Source organism: Dasypus novemcinctus, chromosome 7, assembly GCF_030445035.2.
Source record: "Dasypus novemcinctus isolate mDasNov1 chromosome 7, mDasNov1.1.hap2, whole genome shotgun sequence".
In the NCBI taxonomy this organism is placed as follows: domain Eukaryota; kingdom Metazoa; phylum Chordata; class Mammalia; order Cingulata; family Dasypodidae; genus Dasypus; species Dasypus novemcinctus.
Window position 1 is genome coordinate 21031184 of NC_080679.1, and position 7990 is coordinate 21039173.

General features: G+C 40.7%; 1 pseudogene; it reads left to right on the forward strand.

Annotated features, from left to right (window-relative positions):
• The first annotated feature begins 330 nt into the window (after positions 1-330).
• LOC101421773 (serine/threonine-protein phosphatase PP1-gamma catalytic subunit-like) lies at positions 331-6852 on the forward strand (annotated as a pseudogene).
• Positions 6853-7990: the final 1138 nt, after the last annotated feature.

The window sequence follows — 7990 nt, forward strand, 5'->3', positions numbered from 1 at the left end:
AGTGAAATAAGCAAGGCAGTTAAGTAGAAATGCTGCATAACTTCACTTATATGAAATGTCTAGAAATAGCAAATCCATAGAGACACAAAGTTGAGGTTATCAAGGAATAAGGGAAGGAGGGGAAGGCGAATTTTTGTTGGTGGGTTTAGAGCGTTTCTACATTTTGGAAATGTTTTAATTAAAAATAAAATAGCTCTCTCATGGTTCCAGCAGGGAGAGAAGAAGGAAGCACGGCAGCTAGGGGGCAACTCGTCTGTGCTCCTGGTGTAGGGAAGGAAGTATGAGTCCGGGGCACAAGTTGCAGGCTGTGCTGCTGCGGGAGGGAAAGCTATGGCGGGTATAGATAAACTCAACGTCAACAGCTTCATCCAACAGCTGCTGAAAGAGAGAGGGTCCCAGCCTGGAAAGCATGTACACCTACCGGAGAATGAACTCAGAGGACTGTATTTAAAGTCTCCTGAGATCTTTCTCAATCAGCCTATTCTACTAGAACTTAAAGCACCACTCAAAATGTGTGGTGATGTCCACGGACAGCACTATTGTTTGCTTCGACTTTTTGAGTATGGTGGTTTCCCACCAGAAAGCAACTACCCATTTCTTGGGAACGATGTGGACAGAGGGAAGCAGTCATTGGAGACTGTCTGCCTCTTATTGACCTACAGAATCAAATATCCCAAGAATTTTTTTCTTTTCTGATGGCATCACAAATCTGCCAGCATCACTAGAATGTATGAATGTTATGATGAATGTAAAAGAACATGCTACAATTAAACTATGGAAAACTTCCAGAGATTGCTTTAACTTCTCCTACAATGGAGGTTTATCAACAGAGCTTCAATCTTTGGAGCAGATTTGGCAAATTATGCGACCAACTGACATACCAGGTCAAGGTCTTCTTTGTGTTCTTTTGTGGTCTGATCCTGATAAAGATGTCTTAGGCTAGGGTGAAAATGACAAAGGGGGTCCTTCACGTTTGGTGCAGAAGTGGTTGCAAAATTTCTCCAAAAGCATGATTTGGACCTCACATGTAGAGCCCAACAGGTGATTGAAGATGGATATGACTTTATTTTGCCAAGAGGCAGTTGGTCACTCTTTTCTGCACCTAATTATTGTGGAGAGTTTGACAAGGCAGGTGGCATGATGAGTGTGGATAAAACGCTAGTGTGTTCTTTTTGGATTTTAAAGCCTGTAGAGAAAAAGAAGCTGATTGCCACTAGATCCGTAACACCACCGAGGGGTATGATCGCAAAGCAATCAAAGAAATAGATGTCACTTCAGTTCTGCCTAGTGGGAACTGTAATGTGTACGTCGGTTTGCTCAAACAGATCTGCATTTGTGCACCACCCCCACCCCCTGCCAATTTTAATTTAACGAATGGTATTTACTGGTTATAACAGTAAATGAAAGACTTTTCCATTCCCAAGAATAGTATTTTTATATTGTTTTTTAGTTCTCTATGCCTTTTGCAAACAACTTCAATGACGGTGTTAAAGCTGTACATCCCAAGACAGTTTCACCCGTCTCTTCCAGCCTCTTAACTTCTTTTGTATCTGCCCAATTGTCAGCCCAGTTCTGGCAATTTTATCTCTCCCCACCTGTCCCCCATGGTCACCCATCCTTCCAACATAACCATGACATAAGATAGTCTGTGCATACTTTCACTTCCCTTTTCCTGGGTAGTTGAGGGATGTCAGAGAAATCACACAAACTTGGGGCTAAAGTTCATGATTCTCAATTCCATTTGGACCCAGAAATTTGTTCTGCAATTCTGCCTCTCCCTATTATCCACAGCAGTGCTTCAAGATCTTCACCACTCTCTTGAAATTCTACATGAAAACTGTCCCAGAAACTTGGGTGTCGCTGCCTTCATCTTTTAGAAAAAATAAATCAATATGGGAATATTTCCTCAACCTTCTCCCTTGCATATAATATCCACACACCTAATTTCATCTTAGAAAGTACATATCTGTCTAATATGCTAACATTCCCATTCCCTTCTGTTTCCTCAGCAATTTTGCTCCATCAATTCGCTCAGTGGCTGCATTATCTACCTCACTTCCTTTTCCTTCCCATTAAATGGTCACACATTATAGGTCTTTAGTAATTAAATAACTCTTTCTTAATCTTGTAACACTTTCTAGCCCGCACCCCATTTCTTATCTCTATCCTGTCTTTCTCAGGTAGGTTTAATCAAAACAGAATTATAAAATGCAAAAGCAATTTTGACTGTGTATTAGTCATGGTTCTCTAGGGAAACCAAAATGAGGAGTGATATCTGTAAATAGTAGGAGATTTTATAAATTGTCTCATGTGACCGTGGGTATGCACAAGTCCAGATTCTACAGGGCAGACTGCGAGCCAGGGACTCTGATGTAGATCCTCAGGAGATACTGGCTGTGTGAATTCTCTCCTGAATGCCAAAATCACTTCTTTTAAGGCCTTCAACTGACTAGATGAGTGTCACTCATTGTTGATAGCAATCTCCTCAGTTTTTTTTTAAACATTCCACCATAGTATTTTTTTTAAAGATTTATTTTATTTATCCCTGCCCTCCCCAGCAATCTCCTCAGTTGATTGTAGATGGAATCAATCATCTATGCAATCAACTCACTGATGATTAAAGTCCATGAAATTTCTTTATATTACAATTAGAAAATGTTTGATTAATCAAACAACCTGGCACCATCACCTGGACAAGTTGACATATTATGCTAACCATCACTGTCCACCCCCTGTCAACTCGGCAACCATACGCATCACCTTAAACCATACTTAATCTCTAAATAAAAACAATAACAGACTTTTTTTTTCCATCTAACAACACTCAACTCTCCTGTGTACAACTGGAAACACACTAAATCCCTTCAGAATAGGGTGCAATTCCTTGGGTAATATTCACTTTTAAAGTTGACATCCTTAAATACTATGACACAAAACTGTTACAACTTATGTCATATGGTAAGGGAAAAGGATAAGGAAGAAAACAAAGATATACGTTTTATGTGCATATACAAGCATACTCATAACAAAACAAGGAGAAAATACTCAAGACCATTGACGTCATTCTTTCTGTAACAGGTTTTGTGGTCAAAGTTTGTATTTCTCACTGCCGCCTTCCACTATCCATTCCATTCTCTATACCCACAGCAAGGGTGTGAATCAAATCTTCATTCCTGAAGATTCTGAGCCATTGTTAGTCCTGTCTGGATTGGGTTGTTGCAGTTTTCCATTGGCTTTATTTTTGTTTTTATTATTATTTTTTAAATTGTAACAGGATTCTTTTTTTTCTCCTTTTTTTCTTTTTATTATTTATTTTTCTTCCCCTCCCCGTGCCCTGCCCCCTCCCCACTGTTTTTGTTGTCTGTATCCATTCACTGTGTGATCTTCTGTATCTATTTCTCTTTTTGGCTTTTCTTCTTGTCATTCTCCTCTAGGATTCACCGGAATTTGATTCTGTGGACCTCTGATGTGGAGAGAGGTTCCCCGTCAATTGCACCACCTCAGTTCCTGGTCTCTGCTGTGCTTCCCCTTGACTCTCCCCTTCATCTCTCTTTTGTTGTGTCATCATCTTGCTGCATGACTCACTTCCTCAGAGCTGGCTTGCCGTGAGGGTACTTGGCTTACCACAGGGGCACCCACAGGGGTACTCGGCTGACTGCACGGGCACTTGGCTCACCACATGGGTACTCAGCTCGCCACTCAGGCATTCTCGTGAGCACTTGGCTTGCTGTGCAGGCACTTGGCTTGGCGCACGGACACTCACATGGGCACTCAGCTCACCTTGTGGACACTTGGCTCACCGCGTGGGCACTCAGCTCACCAAGCAGGCACTGGCTTGCCACAGGCACACTTTCTCGTGTTCTTTTTCACCAGGAGGCCCCAGGGATTGAACCCGGGTCCTCCCATATGATAGGTGGAGGCCCCATCACTTGAGCCACATCTGCTTCTCTCCATTGGATTTAATCACAGGGCACTGTAGTACTAAGAGATGCCCTAGGGGATCTCCTGTTTTCTAGATAAACTCTTCTTTACCTCCACTGTGTAGGTGCAGTCCTATTTCCTCTTGATAGTCAGGATCAATTACCTCAGCCACTACAGTAATTCCCTTCTTTGCCTTGATTCAGAGGCAAGAGGAATCCACAGTGGCCAGGTGGCAGTCTTAACTTCCAGCTCCCTGGTGGAAGCACTCTTCCATTTGGAACTAAGACCTAGAGACCAGAATAACTTAAAGTTTCAAGGACAAGAAGCAAAAATTTTCCTAGCGGATTACTAGGGTTATAGTGAATTGTGCCACTCCCATTTCCACCCCTTGATTCCTGGACCCATGAACCCTGGCTATGGGAGAAACAGCACCATAGAATGGACACTGATTTAGAGTATACACAGCCTCCTGGAGAACACTGCCTCAGCCCTACCAAGTATTGCCACTTAGTTGGTGCCATAATTGAGTCTTCAAAAGGCCATTCTACCAATCCAGCTGCTTCAGGATGTTGGGGAACATGGTAAGACCATTGAATTCCATGAGCCCATTCCAGCACCTCATTTGCTGTGAAGTTGGTTCCTTGATCAGAAGCAATGCTGTGTGGAATACTTTGACCGTAGATAAGACATTTGGTAAGTCCACAGATGGTAGTTTTGGAAGAAACATTGCATGCAGGGAGGGCAACCCCATATCTGGAGTATAATCTATTCCACTTAGACATACCATTGCCCCTTTCACAATAGAAGTGGTCCAATATAATCAACCTGCCATCAGGTAGTAAGCTGATCACCTTGGAGAATGGTGCCATATCGGGCTGATTGTGAGTATCTGCTGCTGGCAGATTGGGCATTCAGCAGTGGCTGTAGCTAGGTTGGCCTTGGTGAGGGAAGTCCATGTTGCTGAGCCCATGCATAACCTCCATCCCTACCATTATAGCCACTTTGTTCATGAGCCCATTGGGCAACGACAGGAGTGGCTGGGGAAAGTGACTGTTATCCACAGAATGGGTAATTTTATCCACTTGATTATTAAAATCTTACTGTGCTGAAGTCACACTCCAGTGAGCATTCCCATGGGACACAAATATCTTCATGTTTTTTGCCCACATATCTCTTCTCTAGACCTCTTTGACACCAATTTTCCAATCATGTTCCTTCCAAGTCCCTGATCATCCAGCCAAACCTTTGACAACAGTCCATGAATCAGTGTACAAAAGCACCTCCAGCCATTTCTCCTTCCAAGCAAAATAAACCCACCAAGTGCACTGGTCAAAGTTCTGCCCACTAGGAATATTATCCCTCACCATTGTCTTTCAGGGACATCCCAGAAAGGGGCTGCAGTGCTGCTGCTATCCACTTTCAGGTGGTGCCTGCATATCATGCAGAACCATCTGTAAACCAGGCCCAAGTTTTCTCTTCCTCAGTTAACTGAATGTGAGGAACTCTCCAAGAGGCCAAAAAGATAAAATGCCTTTTCAGGATTCAAAGGATGGAGTGTGACAGTTTGAAGTTCTTTTATGAATCCTGAAAAGAAAAGATTATGTATTTTAATTAATCCATTCTTGAGGGTACATGGGGTCCTTTGATTGCATTAAATTTGGTTGAGGGTCCATTGATTAGATTACTTGATAATATCACTTTTGGGTTTTTTTATTGGATTACATCAGTGAGGCATGAACCAGTTTGGTTGTCTACCTTCTTGCTGGGTCTGATATAAATAGAGATATAGAGAGAGACATGCAGATAAAGGAAACCATTATATTTGATCCTGTAATATGAGAGTAAAGACTCCAGTTCAGTCCACAGCTGAGGTGCAAGGAGAGAAACCTCCAAGAGACTCAAATAGCTGGGGCCCAGAGAGAGATGAGACAAATGCCTGATAGCTTGCAACTTGTCCCAGGGAGAAAGCAGAGCAACAGAGACTGACAGAGGAGGTCCAGAAAAAGCATGCCCTATGCCTGGTTGCCCACAGCTGAGTTCCAGGAGATAGTAAGATTCTGGAGGGAAGGCTGAGATTGGAGGCCATCTTTGCCATGTGGCCTTATGCTAGTATTGACAGTAACTGACTTTGGTAAGAAGGCATCTCTGATGGTACCTTGATTTGGACATTTCACTACCTAAGAACTGTAAACTTTTCTCCAAATAAATTTTCCATTATAAAAGCCAACACATTTCTGGTACTTTGTTTCAGCAGCCCTTTGGCCAACTAAAACACTGTCTAAGGGGTAAGTATACCACTGATCTTTTTAAAATTCAGTACAACTCATGAATAATGTGCTTGTTTTCTTTAGGATATAAAGAAAGCCCTAGGGTGCTCTGAACTTGTACACATTATTATCATAAAATGCATGCTCTTGAAACAAACCACTGTGAACATTTATTTTTATTTTAAAAATGTGTTTCAAAGGGATTACTTTTTTTCTCATTGTCTTGTCATATACAAACTAGTTTTTATAGTTATAAATTTAGGAGTAACTTTAAACCTTGCCAGCATCACTGGTATCATGTATTTTTTATTAAAACACATTTTCCCCCACCATAGACTTAAAACAACAGTTAAAGCCATTGTTTTAAATGTTTGTGATTCTTTCCTGAAGTCAAAATTTCTGTTGAGAACTGTATTGACACTAGGTAGCATGGTCATGTACACATGCTGTCTTCCAGGGGATTCAAAACAGGTTTTTTTGTTTGTTTATTTGTTTTTATTTCAAATAGCAATTCACATTATAGTGTTAAGCTATGAATGATTAAAGTTAATAGCACTTTGTACAATTTCCATGTAGTCCATTAAGTAACCTTTTTACAGTTGCAATAGGCCTGAATCTGTCCATTCAGAGAATTCCATATTATAAAAACAATACTCTTCTCTAGAGTGACCAGTTATGCTTTCTTTGGCCTGTATTCTTTATTCTGTGGTGAAGCTGAAACTTGTAAGTAAAAGGAAAAGAATTAACTTACTCTCCACCATTTATACAAAATTCACAGTATCTATGACATTTCTAAACTAAGATCTGTTCAAAAGAAATCTGTTTCAACAGATAACAGTGTATAATAACATATGGTGAAAATGAATTCAGACTTATTAAATGAAGATCTTGTTAAAAATAATAAAATAATAAAATAAAATAGATCAGGGATTGCCAGGAGCTTAGTGGAAGGAGGGAGGTATGGAATAGGGGAAGTACAGAGTTTTTAGGAAAGTAAAAATAGTAATAGTGGGAATATGACATTTTGCATTTATCAAAACCTATAGAACTGTATGATACAGAGTGAAGCTTATTGTAAACTATGGACTTTAGCTAATAAAAATATATCAATATTGATTCATTAATTGTAACAAATCACCACACTAATTAAGATTCTAATAATAGAGGAAACTGTGTGCAGGACAAGAAGGTTTAATGTGGGAATCTCTGTACTACCTGCTCAAATATTCTGTAAATCTAAAACCATTCTAAAAAGTAAAGTCTATCAAGTGAAAAACGATAGTGAGTGCAGGGGGAGTGGATGGGTGTAGCAGTTTGATATTATTGATGAATTACAAAAAGAAATATTGGATTATATTTGTAAATATCTTCTCCTCTGGGCATATTAGATTATATTAGACTCATAGGTTTACTTGATTAAGTAATCAGGTAAACATCTTGTGCCAGTAGGGCATTGAGTTGGTGGGTGGAGACTCACAGATAAAAGGCATGGCATGGGACAGAGCTGAGGAGTTTTTGATGTTGGAGTTTGATGCTGAAGTCTTAAGCTGGAGCCCCAGGAAGTAATCTCACAGAGGAAAGAGAAGCCAGCTCCAGGTAGAGAGAAACCCTGAGCCCAGTAAAAAGAAGCCTGAAGAAGGAAGGAACCCAGGAAGCCTGAACCCTCGCAGACATTGGCAGCCATCTTGCTCTAATACGTGGAAAGAGAATTTGGTGAGGGAAGTAACTAATGCTTTATGACCTGGTATCTGTAAGCTCCTACCCCAAATAAATACCCTTTATGAAAACCAACTGATTTCTGG